The sequence below is a fragment of the Antechinus flavipes genome, chromosome 1 (genome assembly GCF_016432865.1).
Source record: "Antechinus flavipes isolate AdamAnt ecotype Samford, QLD, Australia chromosome 1, AdamAnt_v2, whole genome shotgun sequence".
NCBI lineage: Eukaryota > Metazoa > Chordata > Mammalia > Dasyuromorphia > Dasyuridae > Antechinus > Antechinus flavipes.
The window spans coordinates 645,994,623-646,012,985 of NC_067398.1; positions in this window are offsets into that span (position 1 = coordinate 645,994,623).

Below are 18,363 nucleotides of genomic sequence, written 5' to 3' on the forward strand. Positions count from 1 at the left end.
ACAGGACTATCCATCCCCTTGCTCTGGACGTGATGCCCAGCTCCAATCACATCACTGTCTTCCTCAAATATCTTCCATTTCTCCCTATTGCCTCCAGGGTGGGGAACATCTGGCCCATGGGCCATATAAAGCCTTCCATATATCATTTAGTCTGGCCCTACCAAAGCAACACAGGTTTGATGATGAGCTAAAAACTAGGTACAGCTATCTCCCACTGTTTGAATTCTGTAAGTTGATAATTTTGTATGGCCCCAAAACAATGTTATAAATAGCCAAATGGCCCTTGACAGGAAAATAAAAAGTTCCCCACTTCTGCTCCAGGGGAAATTTTGAACCATCCAACCTGGAATTCAAGGACGTTCTGGAAAAGAGTTAACAGGAATTTGTCCCTTGCTTACTGTGTGACCCTGGACAAGTCGCTTCACTTCTGCCTCAGTTTCCTCAACTGTAAAATGAGAATAATAATAACAATAGTAGTTGTGAGGATTGAATGAGATAAGACTTGTAAAACATTTAGCATGGTACCTGGCACAGGGTATGAGCTTAATAAATGCATATTCTCTTTCCTGCCCCATGGATCAGAAAGCAAATTTCAGGTCAATAGAAGGAAAAGCTTACTAACAACTAGAGAGTTCTTTTAAAAAGGAAAGTCAGTGTGGGGTACAGGGAAGAGACTATAATTCAAGCCTGAAATTCCGATCATTTACAAGTTGTGTGAATCAGGACATGTCATATGGCCTTTCCATGCTTCAGTTTTTATTTTTTTGAAAATGGAGATTATGCTGCCTAACCCAGAACTATTGTGTTTTTTAAAACCTTATGCATTACCTAAGAGTGAGATAATAGGATGGATTATCTTAAGAGGCAGTAAGTTTCCCACTATTGGAGGTCCCCCTGAATGACCTCTTGCTGGGGCCAAGCTGGAAATGTGGTTCCTGCTTGTCTTCAGAATAGACTGTGTATACTCAGGTACATTACAACTCTAATTTCATACAGAAGAAGAAACAGCATTCAGAGTCTAAGGATTTTTATTTCCTTAATGGACTGGTACCCAGCTTTATTCAGTAAAGGGAAAGAAAATTGAAAAGAGGCTCTTCTGACCCTCAAGATGCTGCCTTGCCTCTAGAACACTTGGATTCTACCTGGTTCTGATGGACCTGCTGTGGATAAAAACTATTTTTTTTTAAATAAAGGACTTTTACAAGAACTAAGAGAAAGAAGGTAAGAGAAAGATGCTGAATGATCTAGAAAGTGTTAAAGTTTACCAACCATATTCTTTATATTAGCCCCTTGAAGTAGGTTAGCATCTCTATTTATTCTTTTATGTGAATTTACTTGTTTTATATAAATTTATGTTCTATCCTTCCCAAATGAATAACAACAAAACAAACAAATACATGGATACATACATAAAATCCGTATCATAAACATGTCTGGCAAAATAAATTCTTATATTGCCTGTGTCTGAAAATGTATGTTTCCTCACATTTATCACTTCTTTGTCAGGAGGTGAATTACATATTTTATCTTCAGTTTCCCAGATTCCTGATTGAATTTGTTATTGAATTTGTTTTTCTCATTCTACTCACTTTGTTCTGCACCAGTATGTAGAAATCTTCCAAGTTTTTTCTGAAACCTTTTGTTTTGTAATTTCTTATAGCACAGTAAAATTACATTACATTCATATACCACATTTTGTCTAGCCATTCCCTGATAGGACATTCCTTTATTTTTCAATGTGAGACTGGCCACTGCTAAGGAAAAAAAAAACCTGATATAAATGTTTTCAAAGAAATAGGTCCTTACTCTCCTTTAAAAAATTTTTTTTTATGTATAGACCAACTAGTAGCATATCTGGGTCAAAGGTATGCAGAATTTGATAATTTGGGGGAAGGCATTTGGGTGAAACCAAATAGTTTTCCAGAATGACTGAACTAATTCTCAGCTACACCAATAGGGCACTAGGGTTAGTATCTCTATTTAATAGGGGAGATAATTGAAACTCTCACTCAGGGGAACACATATATCTCAGAGTCCAAGTCCAAATCCAATCCTCTTTCTAATACACTGTGTTGGATTGTTGTTGTTGTTGATGTTAATCCTTCCTTCTCAAAGGGGACTGATGACATCATGAGGTTGATGTCTGGACTTGCTGTGAATTGGATTTAAGTTGGGCAGGGCCGTGCAAAGTCATCAGCCTCAGTTTCTCCTCCAAAGTCATCAGAGTCCAAAGACAAAAGTCTTGGCTCATTCTGTATTGGGAAGTCTCCTGGGAAAGATTTAAAGATTGCATCCTAAAACAAAACATCTTGAAAGATTCAGGACAAGTGCCTTTCCCTTTCTGATTCTTAGTTTAGTTATGAGCTTATAGATGCTCTCATTTCAAGATGAAGGGGAATTTAGAGAGCATTTTATCAGAGTCACAGAATCTTAGAGCTGAAAGGTCACCCAGTCCTAGCATCGCTAACCAGTGGGCATCCACCTCTATCTGAAAACCTCCAGGGATGGGAAAACCCTTTGCCTCCTGTACTAGCCCCCTCCTCTTGAATATCTCTAATTGTTAGGACTTTTTTTCCTGACACCAACCCCAAATTTGGCTCTTTGCAACTTCTGCCCATTGCTTCTAATTCTGCTCTTCAGAGTCAAACAGAATGAGTCATCCTTTCCATGTGACAGCTTTCAAATACGCTAAGACAGCTCTCATGTCCCTTCCTAAGGCTTCCTTTTTTCACGTCATTTCTCCATTTACATATGCTGAGATTGAGAACCAAGAAGGGGAAGGAGTTTACCCAGAGTTACACAGTTAGAAAAAGAGCAGAGCTGGGAGCCTACCTGAGCCATACTAAGGTAGGGCAACTGGAGCTTTTTTCCGAAGATGCTGAAATTTACATGGCACTGATCAAATTATTTCAGGTTATCCTTTTTCCCTACCTTTCTGATGCCTCAGCTTTCTTGGCTTCCTTTAAGACCCAGTCAAATTCTTACCTATGCAGCACTTTCCTAGTGACTTCCTTCCTCTCCCATTCACCCCATTGTTACCTCCCTCTTTCAGGTTACCTTCCATATAATCTATACATGGGGCAGATTATCTAGTTTTTGTCTCTCGTGTGATGGGAGACCTCCTGAGAAAGCACTTTCTACTTTGTGTAGTTCTTAATGCTTAGGATTTATTTTTCTTACATTAATCCATCAGAGTACTACTCAAAATCTTTTGTTCTTTCCACTGTAAAATGTGGGGGAAGAAATAGATGATATCTAAGTCCTTATGATTGTTTAATGGCAATAAGAAAATATTTCTATAGTTGCTACATCGATACTATAAGTATAGTTGACAGAGAAGTAGGTTACTTGTCACGTCTGACTTCTAGAGACCTTGTGGACCATGTCATGTCAATATTTTTCATGGAATTTTCTTGGCAAGGATATTGGAGTGGCTTGACATTTCCTTCACAGAAATTCAGTGACTTGCCCAGTGTCACACAGTGAGTAAAGTGGCTGAGGCTGGATTTGAATTCAGATCTTCCTGGCTCGCTATCCTGTAAACCATCCAATCTGAAACACTTATTGACAGTGACTCTTAAGTTGAGTAACCTCTATCTGCCTCAAATTCCTGTCTGAAAAATGAGGTTAATAACTGTACCTCTTTTCCAGGGTTATTGAAAGGACAAAATGAGATATTTTTAAAGCACTTTGCAAACTTTAAAGCTAGTATTGTATTATTATTATTATGTATATGACAGTTTTATATTATATCATAATATATTATTATACTTGTTAGATATTGTTATTATCATTATAATAGCTTTACAAAGTGCTTTTCTTATAACTCTGTGATGTGGGTGGCAACAGGGTTATGAATGTCCCCATTTAGTATATTCCCAAGTGATTTTGGTCCACATATGTAGGTAGACCCATCCAGTAAAATGACTTTCATTGACAACTAGAAGATCTGAGATTTCAATCCAGATTTTCTGTTTCTAGATCTAGCATTCATTCTGTTACTCTGATTTTCTTTCCAGTTAAGTTAAACCCTATCCCTTATTCTTCTAGCAGACAGAGAAAAGTAGATTTCAAACTTTCTAAAGCATGGAGCTCTTTCAAAATAGAAAGGGCTATCTTGGGAGGCAGGATGCTTCCCTCCTCTCTGGAAATCTCCAAGCTGGATAACCATTCATTCATTCATTCATTAAGTATTTATCAAGCACTTACTATGTTTCAGGGACTGTCTTGAGCCTGTAAAGGTTGCTAAGTGGAAAAGTAGAAAGAGTGTTGTTTTTAGGACTGGGAAGATTTGAATTCAAATCCTACCCCAAGCATTTAACTAGCAACATGATCCTGGTCAAGTCACTTAGAAAAATGAGGAATAATTACAGCATTTATTTCTCAAAGTTGTTGATTAAATGAAATAATATTTGTTAAGCATTTAGCACAGTACCTGACCTACCTCAGGTACATAATAAATGTTTCTTTCTTTCCTTCCTTCCTTGTGAAAATCGAAACACTATAGATGCTAGCTATTTTGTTGTAGAGCATGCGCCCAGATTATAAAATAATGGGTTGGACTAGAAATCCTTTCCCCTCAGATCCCTTCCAGTTAGAAGGCTCTAGCTATGATAGGGAATGACCCTGGAAGGTTAGTTCTGGCCTTTGCACACACTGGTTATCCTGGCTACATACAGCCTGGTCCCAGGACTTCCATTGCCCAGCTGGCCCCCTTCTCAAGCTTTTTCCCTTTTCCCTAGCTTCAAACCTCGGTGGTCCTGACCCAGGGCCCTCGTGTTCGAGATGTGTTCAAACAGCGAGAAATCTTCCCAGGATGGTATTGCCTGCCGCATCCCAAGTTGTGTCTGCCTTTCAGAATTCACATCCTCCAGGAAGCCGGCCCCTCTAACTCCTAATTTCACCCTTAGGGACTCTGAATATTGAATACCTGCTCTCTCTAAGATGATGTTTAATGGGTATTTCTCTGACTCCCAACTCGGCTTCCTCTGTTCCTCCCAGGGAATCCCCTTCATCACCTGGGGTCTGAGCTTTCCAGCGGGACACCCCCTTTCCCAGCCCCTCCCCTGCGCAGGGCCAGAGGGCATTTCTCTTCCCTGTGCAGGTGAGCCTGGGGCTGACATTGTCCCTGCTCAGACCAAGCTGTTCACGGTTTCTGAGTCATTGTGCCCTGTGTCTGACCGGGTCTCTGTGACCCATCCCACCGGCTTTGTGTGACTGTGTGTGTGATACCTGGAGCACATGCTCTCGCACCTGGGGATCGTGTGCCGGCGTTGGGGCGGGCTGATGCTGTGTGCTTGCATGTGTGCGTATAGTTCAGGACCATTACCCTCCTCCCTAAAGAAGAAAGAAGTAAAATAAATGGGGAAAAAGGAAAGGAAGGAAGGAAGATTTCTCAAAAGAAAAGAAAGCTCCGACCTTACAGCAGACATATTCACAGCTGTACCCTGAATCTTCGCACCTCGTCTTCCACCTCCCTCCCCCCGCCCAGGAAAGCCCCCGGCAGGTGGGGGTGGGGAGCCTGCCACAGTAACTGGGAGCTGAGTAGGGTGTCACCTCCCTTGCCAGCCCCCACCCCAACCTACACACACACACACACACACACACACACACACACACACACAAGCTTCCCCCAGGCCTCTGGCTCCAGCTCAGGCAAGCAGATGTGGTGGGCTTGGGTGGGGGGAAGCAGGGGGTGGGGCGAGATCTCCCCATGGGGGGTCGAGAGAGGGAAAGGTGTGGAGCCAGGAGTGCAGGGCTCCATCCTCAGGCTCTGGTGCCATCTGACAGGAGTGGGAGACGCCAAGCTGCCTCCCCCACCCCCACCTGCCAGAGCCTGCCTGACATCTGCCGGATCTAGTCCTGGCCTGTCTGAATTTACCCTGGTCCCCTCCCCATCCCCCCCTAGTCCTTTTTCTCTCCCCCTCCCCCACTTCCTTATGTTCTAAAGACACAGCCGACTGTGATAGACTCACAGACTGAGAAAATTGGAGATCTCAAATATCAGAGGCTAATCCCCTCATTTTACAGTTGGGGAAACTGAGTCTTAGAGAAGCTGAGTGACAAACCCAAGAGGACACAGTCAGTTAGTGCTAAAGACAGGATTCTGGATATAAACCCCACAAATTTAGACATAAAAGGAAACAGAGATTAAGACCCTCATTTTAAAGGAGAGGCAATTGAGACATAAGAGATAGGAAGGAATTTACCCCAAATCACAGTCTGCTGAAGAGCCAAGATAAGAATTTATGATCCCCATATCCAAATAAAGACTCTTTCTGCTGACCTACCAATCAGGCCAGATTTATAGGGAAAGTCCCTAGCAGTCAGACCAGGTAGTGAAGTAACCAGACTATCCAGGTGACTGCCCAGGGACCTCTGCTACTCTGCTTACAGCTCAGGCTGGGAGCAGTGGAAGGGTAATGTGGAGATGACAGGGGCCTTCTCTGCTCTCCACACACTTCTGAGTCCCGACAATCCCAACAGACTTCTTGCCCTGGCTCCAAAATGGACTTTAATGATAATTGTAACAAAAATATGGTGCTTTCTATATACAAAATAGGTATATGTATTATACATAATAGGTATATGTATTATACATAATATTACATGATATTTATATGTATATATAATATGTATTATTTATTATGTATGATATACTTTAAGGTTTTCATGTTTTGTGTCTCCCATGTTTGTAACCTTGTAGGTCCAAAAACATTCCCCATTCCCCAGCCTTCTTCACCATTCCTTATTCCCAGCCCCTTCAACACTCCCACCCCAAAGTCCCAACTGAATGCTACCACCCCTTCCATTGTGCCCCCTGAAATGCCTATTCCTTAAGCAATAAGCTTCCTTCCATGCTAAGTCCTTTCTTCTTCCTGTTTGTTCATCTACTAGTGATCACTTGAAGCCGGGCTTCCCCTGATGATGGCTACCTTGTCCAGTATGGCTGCACTCACTCCCCTTGGCTCACTGGTCAGAGAGGGGGAGTGAAATAGTCTTTGTTCCCTATTGCTAATTTCAAAGTTTCCCCTATCTCCATCACTCAATAATCTCTTTTCCTTTCCACTATGCAGATACATCTTCCAATCAAAATTCTGGTGGTTATCGTCTACAAACTTCCAGGTGACTCCCCTTCCTTCCTCCATGAGTTCAGTGCCTGGATCACCATTTTTATCTCCTTCCTAGCTCCTTACCTCATATTAGGAGATTTCAACATACATTTCCTTCAAACAGCTTAACAACTATGTTACTCAACCTACTCATTTCCCAAGACTTACTCCTTCACAGAACCTCACTATATTTTTCTATTTTTCCAAGGATTTTCCTTTTGCCTTCCATTACCAAACCCTACTCCTCATCCTCACCACAACCTCCAGTTCCTGTCTCCCAGGCTATTACTCCTATACTAGTCACTCCCCCATATTTCCCTCATCTTGGCCCTTTGGGGAACAATTCATCCCTCTACTGTCCCCTTCTATTGAGTCTACTTCGGTATCTCCTAAACCTCTCCTTTATCATATCATGAATTGCACCTGACAAGCCTCAGCTTTATGTCACTTCCACCATCAGCCATCATCACTCCCATTCATATGCTGCTGAATCTAGGTGAAGAAAAATCATGCAATCAATCTGACAGGATGTACTACAAATATGTGTTTCTCAACCTCAATTGGATCTTTACTGTCCCTAGGCAATCCTTCAATGCCTCCTTATCAATCTACTCTCCCAATTCTCCACAATGGATCTTCCTAACGTTTTCGTCCATCCTTCCTCATGGCTTTCCTTCCCCTAATTATCTCAGTTGAGAAGCTTACTTCATATTTTACAGACAAAACGGAGACCATTCACTATGAATTCTTTCTTCTCTCCTTTTCTTCATCTCATATCACTCAAGTTTCTTTGGCCACTTTCATCTTCATCTCTGTTGAAATAGTCTTATTCTTTACTGATTCCTCTGCCTGCTCAAGTGGTCCCATTCCATCTTTTATCCTCTAAACCAATCATTCCCTTTGCAATCCCACTTCCTCACTTATCTTCAATCTCTCCATGTCCACCAGCTCCTTCCTTCCTACCTAGATGTCAATATCTCCCCCATCCTCAAAAAAAAACTTTTTTGATCCTTCCCATCCCTATTAACTATCATCCAACATCTCCTCTGCCCTTTGCCACCAAATCTGTGAAAACGTCATGGGTGCCTTCACTTTCTCTCATCTCACTCTCTTTTTAATCCTTTTTAATCCCTTCTGACCTCATCATTCCACCAGAACTATTCTCTCCACAGTTACTGGTGATGTTTAATTACAAATCCAAAAGCCTTTTTCTCAGTCATCCTTCTTTTTACCCCTTCTTCAGTCTATGACTCTGTTGAGCATCGTTTTCTTAACATTTTCTTCTCTCTAGGTTTTCAGGACACCAGTCTCTCCTGGTTCTTCTACATAGCTGATTTTTTCTCAATTCGTTCTGCTGGTCCCTCATCCAGGTCATAATCTCAGGGTTCTCTTCTAGATCCTCTTCTCTTCTCTTCTCCCTCTATATTACTTCACCTGGTGATCTCATCAGTTGCCATGGGTTTAATCACCATCTCTATTCTGATGATTCTGAAATCTACCTGTCTTGCCCTAAGCTCTCTTCTAACCTTAAATATCACATCTATAATTGCTTTTCAGGCATCTCAGACTGGCTGTCCAATAAATGGCTTAAACTCAACATGGCATTATCTTTTCCCCTAAACTCTCCCCTTCTCCTAATTTCCCTATTACTCTCTAGGACAACACCATCCTCCCAATCCCTCAGACTCAAAATCTAGGTATTGCTCTCTACTGCTCGGCATCTCCCTTCCTACTCCCATATCCTATTTGTTGCCAAGGTCTGACAACTTCATCTTTGAAACATCTTTCAAATATGTCCCCTTCTCTCCTCTGTTATCACCCATTAGATTATAAGTCCCTTAAGGACTTATCTTTTACCTCTTTCTGTATCCCCAGCATTTAGCACTGTGCCTAGAACATGGTAGATGCTTTGTAAATGTTTATTAACTGATTGATTAGCATTGACTCTTTCCTGTCCCTCAACTCACATAAATAAAATAGTTTTGGGGACAGCTAAATGGCACACTGGATAGAGTATCAGTCCCGAAGCCAGGAAAACCTGAGTTCAAATTCAGCTTCAGACACTTAACACTGGTAAAGTCACTTATCCCAATTAACTTGAAAAAAACCCCAACCCCCCCCCCAAAAAAAAATTGAGTAAAATATAAGCCCTTTGAGAGCAAATACTGTTTCACTTCTGCATTAGTATCTCTAGCAAAGTGCCTGGCACATGGAAGACACTACATGAATTTGTGTTCATTAATTATTGATTGATTGATTACTCTAGTGATTCTACTTCCATAACATGCCTTGCATCCTTTCCCTCTGGTTTTTCCCATGGTCATTACTAGTTTGGACTAACGCAGCAGCCTCCTAACAAGTCTTCTAACCTTCACCTTCTGCCTCCTTGATCCATGCTGATGTCAGAATAATCTTTCTTATGTGTAGATATGAAGAAAGACACAAAGACTGCAAGTTACTTTGGATTAGATGTAATTGGTTACAGATTTTTTCTAGCAGGTTCTTCAGCATTTCAGGGTTTGATGCAATCAACTCAATAGTACCCACACATTTGGAGAACCTAATCATCCTCAGAAAATCTTCCCTTCAAGTTGGACTCGATTCTGGACCTCTTCCTTCATTGATGTTATATACCTTTGAACATTTTTTCTATACCTTGTCTGCCATTTATGATCAAAAAGCCTTGAAATAAAGTTAACTTCATTGTCATATCTTAAAGGTATCTTGAATAATTTTGATATGAGTTTGGAAGTTAGCTTGTTGGAAGAAAGACATTATTTTGATCTATTGAAACAGATGCTTTTTAAAAATCAACAACACATAATATATTTTTATAGATTCTTTCTATATATTCTTCTATATGGTTCTTACATTTTTTTCTCCTGAGGCAATTGGGGTTAAGTGACTTGCCCAGGGCCACATAGCTAGGAAGTATTAAGTGTCTGAGGTCAAATTTGAACTCAGATCCTCTTGACTTCAGAGCTGATGCTCTAGTCACTGCGCCACCTAGCTGCCCCTAGTTTTTACATTCTCTACATCTTTCAATCAAATGAATGATACTAATGATGTGATCAGTTGATGACTACCTCTTACAAAAGTCTAACTGTTCCCTATTAGTACACTCATTAAGAATGTCCTTAATATACGTACAGGTGATTCTCATAAAAATCATATATGGTTGGGAAAACAGACATATGGGCTTTCAGTAAGATGACCAAATATTCCATAAATGGCCATTTTGGTATTAAAATTGGAGATCTTTTTTCACACTTCTCCTTCAGACAAGTTGGGAATAAATCCCTCAATATCTCTTTATGTCACTTCTATCACAGATCACCTCTTAAGTACATTTTGGTCTAATCCAGATAGTTTTCCCATCTTTGTGTTCTTGTGTGTCTGTTCTGTCACATCAATAAGCACACATGGAACTGAATATAGAATCCAAGTGTGGAAGTTCTATTATCCTTGTTGATAAACCAAAGTTTTTATAAAGAACTTTGCCTATATTTTCCATTTTTCTTTTTTGTTGCTCTCCCTCCTTTTTCATCCTTAAATGCCCTCAGAATGACTTCGGTTGTTTGGATTTCTTGGCACATTTTTTTTAAAATGGGCCTTAAGCATCCAGAAAGAAGCAATTAAAATATCATGAATCTGCAGTCAGGATCACACAAGATTTATCAGCTTCTACATTAAAGGATTGGAGAACTTGTAATGTGATATTCTGAAGGGCACAGAAACTAGGATTACAACCAGAATCACCTACCCTTCAGAGGGGAAAATGGACATTTAGTGAAACAGTATTTTCAAGCATTCCTGATGAAAAGACTAGAACTGAATAGAAAATCTGACTTTCAAATACAAAATAAAGAGAATCATTAAAAGATAAATAGGAAAAATAAATCATAAGGGATTCAATAAGGTTAAACTCTTTACATTCTTACATGGAAAAATGGTACTTGCAAGCTCTTAAGGACTGTTAGAATTCTTACAAAGTGCTAAGTCAATGTAATTGATAGAGACAATGGTTGTTTAGCAGGGTGCTTAACAGTTCTCTGGATGTACTTAGTACTTATTAGAGTTCACACCTTTAAGAGAGCATATATAAGCTAGGAACCTCAACCAGGATGCGCTTTGGGAGTTTTAGAGCCAGTATTCAGTCGAGGAGATTCACAAATCTGGCAGAACAAAGGAAGACAGAGAAGTGGTGGCAGGCTGTCCTGTGGAGAACACTGAAACCAAGATCCAGAAGGCCTCCAGAAAACTAGCTGAGCCCCAGTGAAGGAGATAAGATTTTGGAAGAGACAGTAAAGGATTTGGACTTTAACAGCTGGCTGCATTTGAGGTGATTATTACTTTGAACTGAAACAAAGACTTCTCCCAGAAGCCCCACAAGAAATCTGCTCCCAGAGAACTTTATATTTTAGAGAAGAACATTACAAAGGACTGTCATTATTAAAAAGTTAGAAGGAATATATATAGACAGAGGTGGGGGCAAATCCAAGATGGCAGAGAGTAGACAAGTCTTTACATGAGCTCTTCCTGGCTTTCCTCAAATCAACACAAGAGCAAGCCTCTAAATGGGTTTTGAAATGACAGAACCTATAAATATTTGGAGTGCAATAAATTTCCAGCAAAAGATATTTTGGAAGAACTTCACGAAAGGTCTGTCTCAATCAGTGGGTGTATATGGGGGTGTTGCAGCCCAGCAGACACAGCACAGTGTAAAGAGACCCAAGGTGGAGAGACTTCCACTCACTGGGGGACTCTAGTGCGAGGCTCTTAGCCATAGCCACATTACAGCAGCTTTGGCTACTGTGTTCTAGTTCAGAAGCCAGTGGATGAGCAGACTAGCTATGAGCCCTCCAACTACTATAGAAGGCAAATAGTGAACCCCTGAGCAACACAAGTGGGACTTGGCCAGGCACACCCAGCACAAGAAGGAAGTTGGCAGCACCAGCCCCAGGGCAATGGGAAGCCACTGTCGCCTTTAGGGGAAACTAGGGACAGAATCCTCTTTGCCCCAGGAGCAGACAACCTTTAAAAATGAGCAAAAAAGCAATAAGATCTCTGACCACAGATAGCCTTTATGAAGACAGAGAAGAACAGACTTCAAACCTTAAGGACACTAAAGGTAAAACCAGATGAAGCCTCAAAGAATGTTATAAGTTGGTCTCCATCTCACAAAGCTCTTTTGGAAGAATTCAAAAGGGATCTTTAAAAAGAGTTAGAAGAAATATGGGGAAAGGAAACGAGAGCTCTGGAAAAAGAAACGCAGAAATTGTCTGAAGAAAATCACTCCTTAAAAATAGTTTTGATGAAATGGAAAAAGAAAATAACTCCTTGAAAAACAGAATTTGTGAAATGGAAAAAAAACAATGAACAAAGCAACTCATTTAAAAGTTCAGTTGGCCAAATGCAAATGGATGTTTAAAAAACTAAGTGAAGAAAATAATTTATTAAAAATTAGAATTGAACAAATGGAAGTGAATGACTCAATGAGACATCAAGAATCAATCAAACAAAACTAAAAAATGAAAAAATAAAAAAAATGTAAAATACTTCATCAGGAAGACAGAAGGCACAGTTGACTATGTTGAGATGAAATCTAAAAATTTTAAATTAAGGGAAGAGAAAGAAAAATGCACTGGGAAAGGGGGGAGGGGAGAGGTAATGGGGGTAAATTATCTCATATAAAAGAAGCACAAAAAAGCTTCCAGAGTGGAAGAGAATATGGAAGGGAAATGAACAATGCTTAAATCTTACTTTCATCAGAATTGTCTCAAAGAAGGGATAACATACACTCAGGTAAAAAAACATCTATCTTACACTACAGAGAAGTGGGAATGGAAGAAGATAAGAGAATGAAGTGGGTGATGATGAAAAGGAGGTGGATTGGGGGAGGTGGTAGTCCCAAAAAAAACCATTTTGAGGAAGGACAAAATGAAAGGAGAAAGAGAGAAGGATTAACAGGAAAAATAAAATAGAGAAGTAATCATAATTGTGGGGAAAAATTTTACAGCCTTTCTCTGATAAAGGCCTCATTTCTCAACTATATAGTGAACTAAATCATATTGATAAGAATACAAGTAATTCCCCAATTGGTAATGGCCAAAAGATATAAAAAAGCAATTTTCAGTCAAAGAAATCAAAGCTATATCTAGTTATTTGAAAACATGTTCAAAATCTTAATAATTGTTGTTTGTGTTCAATCATTTTTTAGTTGTATCTAACTCTTTATGATCCCATTTGTAGTTTTCTTAGCAAAGATACTGGAGTAGTCTTGTTATTCTCCAGCTCAAGAGAAACTGAAGCAAATAGGGTTAAGTGACTTGCCAAGGGTTACAAAACAATAGTTTGTAAGTGTCTGAAGTCAGATGTAAACTCAGTATGATGAATCTTCCTGATTCTAAGCCTGGCATGCTCCACTTTGTAACCTTAGCTGTCTTCAGTTCACTGATTAGAAAAAATGCAAATTAAAACAAATCTGAGCTACTACCTATCAGATTGGCTGATATGACAGAAAAGGAAAATGTTAAATGTTGAAGGGGATGTGGGAAAATTGGGACACTAAAGCACTGTTGGAAGAGTTGTGAACTGGTCCAACCATTTTGGAGAACAATGTAGAACTATGTCCAAAGGGCTAAAAACTGTGCATACCCTTTGATCCAGCAGTGCCATTAGGTTTGTATTCTAAAGATTGTTTTAAAAGGGGAAAAGACCTATATGTTCAAAAATATTTATAGCAGCTTTTTTATGGTGACAATGAATTGGAAATTGAGGGGATGCTCATTAATTGGGGAATGGATGAACAAGTCGTGATATATGACTATGAGGGATTATTATTGTGTTATAAGAAATAAGGAGGAGGATGCTTTCAGATAAACTCTGGAAACACTTATATGAATTGATTCAGAGGGAAGTGAGCAGAACCAGAAGAATATTGCACATAGTAACAATATCGCAAAATAATCAGATATGAATGACTTAGCTATTCTCAGCAACACAAAAATTTCAGACAACTCCAAAGGACTCATGATGAAAAATTCTATTCACTTCAAAGAAAGAACTGATGAAATCTGAATGCAAATATAAGCTACTATTTTTAAACTTTATTTTTCTTGTGTTTTTGTCTGTGTTTTCTTTCATAATGGAACTAATATGGAAATATGTTTTGCATGACTGCACATGTATAACCTATATAAAATTGCTTGCTTTCTCAAGGAGAAGAGAGGGGGAAAAAGGAAGGAATTTGGAACTCAAAATTTTAAAAAAAACAAATGTTAAAATTGTTTTTACATGGAAAGAATTATAAAGATAAAAATAGACCTTATCTCCCACTATTTCCCTCTCTCTTATGAGATGATAGCTGCACAGATCTTCCATGAGCTATTTCCCCATGATTTCACAAACACAGTTATATTCTAAATTGGTGCTACTTTTGGTGGTTTATCTCCCAGCTTGGCAAATAAGTCAAACATTTTCTGACCAAAAATTTAAAAGCCATTTTTAAGCTCTTTTGGTCTCCTAATTAGCAATCGGCTTACATCAGTTAAGCTTTGGTATGAAATTATTATGGTATATATCTATAGCCTTTCTTTTATCAATTACTCATACTTTATTATTAATAACATAGTTGAAAAGATCAAGATTTAGTTGTTTCAACAAAGGTGTCATATCTAGTTCTCATTTTATTCTTTCTTCTAGTTTATTACTAATTTTATTTTTTACCATAACAAATCAGTGATTTCCATATACATGGATAGCTAGTTCAAGAACAACTTCCACATCAGTAATGAGCCATCTTCAGTCTGTTAAAATGTAATCAATTTTATTTTTTGTGTTATGATTTGGAGCTTTTCATATCAATGCTTACTGATTATTTTCTTTAAGAAAATATTTATGATATAGATGTGTGAGGTTTTCATGTAGTCTAACAGTATTTGGCTTCTCACATTCCCCATTCCTGATAAATGGTTTCCAATATATTTCTTGACATCCTCATGTACTCCCACCTTTTCACTGAGTCACTGAGTATCAAGATGTATGCTGATTTAATTTGGAGGGCCCTATCAAGTTCTTCATAGAATTTCTCTCCCCTTTCATCCTCTATAGTAGGTGGTGGTAGATAAGTTTCAATTATGTTCATGGCAGTCTTTTGGCAAATATTTGTCATGAACATTTCAATTTAAGATAACGAAATATCCCATAAAATGATATCATTTATTTTCTTTGGGAGTAAAGTAAAACCAATGATGCCAATTCCTTTATTTGCTCCATAAAAGAGAACTACCTTCCATTTAGCTGTAATTCCCTTCTTTTTTTCTGGCTTCATTTAAACTGAGGATATCACATGGATATTGGAACAATTCAGGTTTTCTAATACCATATCTCTTCATTGGTCATTGGACAAGGTCTCTCTATGGACAAGTCAAATAAAGTTTTTAGATAGTCTAAAACTGTGTGATTATCAGCACTTTTTATAGTCTCTTCCATCATTCTGCCAACATTGCAAGAGCAAAATGGCACTATGAAAGCCTGGATTTAGGTATTTTTTCACGGATTGTTATGACCAAAGAATTTATCCTCAGTAATCTACTCTACTGGGACAGAGACTCTCCAGGTTTGGGTAGCTAGAGGCCCAGAAAATAGTTTCTCAGCTTGTTACTACAAGTAACTACTGTTACTACTACTCTATACATGTTACTATATCCCAAAATTATTATAGTCAGAGCCTTTCTAGTGTAACAGAACCTGCCAAAGAGTGAACCTTGCTGCCTTTGCCTTTGAAAGCCAAAGATCAAATTATACTTTAATATATTTAACATCTACTGGCCATCCTGCCATCTAAGGGAGGGGGTGGGGGGAAGGAGGGGAAAAATTGGAACAAAAGGTTTGGCAATTGTCAATGCTGTAAAATTGCCCATATATATAATTTGTAAATAAAAAGCTATTAAAAACAAAAGAAAGCCAAAGATCAATTTGATGGGACAATGAGGTATCAGAGTAGAGCTGCAAAGAGGAGAAAACTAAGAGCTGACCAGCTCTGTCTTCTTTCTGCCTTTTTTATTTTTACTCATTCCACCCTGAGCCATAGTCCTGTCTCTGCTTTGAGCCTCCTTTTCCCCTCTAGCCAAAGTCTGCCTCACTTTAAATCTAATGCACCTGCAAGTTAAGACATCACTCTCCTGATATTATTAGGAGAATGAAAGCTGAACAATAACAATCTCCCCAATATAGCTCAAAACAAACAAAAAAAACCCCACAAAAAAATGAAGCTTTTCATGACCCTGCAATCTATTATATCCTCAGCCCTTTCTGAACTTTAGGACATGAGACACTTCTCATAGACCTATTCTATGCTTTTGAGGAGCAGCTAGTTGAGGTAGTGAAGAGAATGCAATGTGAAATCAGGAAGACTGAGTTCAAATTCAGTCTCAGACATTTACTAACTGTGTGGCCTGGGCAAGTCACTTAATCCTGTCTGCCTCCATTTCCTTATTTGTAAAATGAGCTCAAGAAAAAAATATAAAACCACTTCTGTATCTTTGTCAAGAAAATCCCAAATAGAGTCACAGTCAGATTTGACTGAACAAAGAATTCATACCTTCGTAGTCATTCTCTGACACTTGCTTTTTATTTGTTTTCTATATGTGTTTTTAAAAAATGTAAGTAAATGTTATTTAAACCTTTTAACTAACTACTCCCTTCTTCCTCATCAAATTTGCTTCTCTTTGTGCTTTCAAAAATCCATTCTTTTTTTTCATTTTATAATATTTTATTCTTCCAATTTACATGTAAAGATAGTTTTCAACATTAATTTTTGTAAGATTTTGAATTTCAATTTTTTTCTCCCTTTCTTCCTTACCTCCCTCCTCTCCAACACAGCAAGCAATCTGATATAGGTTATACATGTACAATCATTTAAATCATATTGGTTATGTTTTGGAAAAAAATCAAAACAAAAAAGAAAAGCCACAAGAAAGAAAAAACAATAAAAAAAATTGAAAATAGTTGCTTCAGTTGGCATTCAGTCTCCATAATTCTCTCTGGATGCAGATGACATTTTCCATTCTAAGTTTATTGAATTATCTTGGATCATTTATTGCTGAAAAGAACCAAATCCATCACATTTAATCATCACATAATCTTCTTGTTACTGTGTACATTGTTCTATTGGTTCTGCTTCCTTCACTCAGCATCAATTCATGTGAATCTTTCCAGGCTTTTCTGAAATCATTCTGCTGATCATTTTTTATAGAACAATAATATTCTATAACATTCACATACCATAACTTATTCAGCCATTCCCCAACTGATGGACATCACTCAATTTTCAATACTTTGCCACTACAAAAGGGGCTGCTACAAAAATTTTCGCACATGTGGGTCCTTTTCCCTTTTTTATGATCTCTTTAGGATATAGACCCAGTAGAGACACTACTGGATCAAAGAGCATGCCCATTCTTATAGCCCTTTAAGCATAATTCCAAACTACTTTCCAGAATGGCTGAATCAGTTCACACAGAATTTCTTTTCTTTTTTCAATTAATTAGTTAATTAATTGAAGATTTTTATTTTTAAAACATATGCATGGATAATTTTTAAACATTGACCCTTGCAAGACCTTGTGTTCCACATTTTCCCTCCTTCCCCCCACTTTCTCCCCTAGTTGGCAAGTAAGGGTTCTCCCCTATACATGGTAAACATGTTAAAATATATGTAAACTCCAATATATGTATTTTTATACGTACAATTATCTTGCTGCACAAGTAAAGTCAGATCAAAAAGGAAAAAAATTGAGAAAGAAAACAAAATGCAAGCAAACAACAATAGTGAAAGTGCTGTCACACAGAGTTTCAATCTTGTGAGCCTGTTATATATCCATGTCTTTATTTGCGCTGTCTCCCACATCTGGAATACTCTCCCTTCTTTTCCTAATGACTTTCCTATTTTCCTTCAAGTCTCAGCTCAAAGCCTTCAACAGGAGCTTTTCTATGTCTCCCCAGATGCTAATGCTTTTCCTTCTAAGATTATCTTCCATCTGTTTTCTATATATCTTGTTCATCCCTAGTTATTTCTATCTTTGCCATCCCCTATTGGATTGTGAGCTCCTTGAGGGTATGGACTATTTTTGCCTTTCTTTGTATCGCCAGCACTTGGCACAGTGCCTGGCACAGGGTAAGCATTTAATATGTGCTTGTTGACTGACACTGAATGGCTGGGCTGCCTTAGGTCACGGGATCTGACCTTT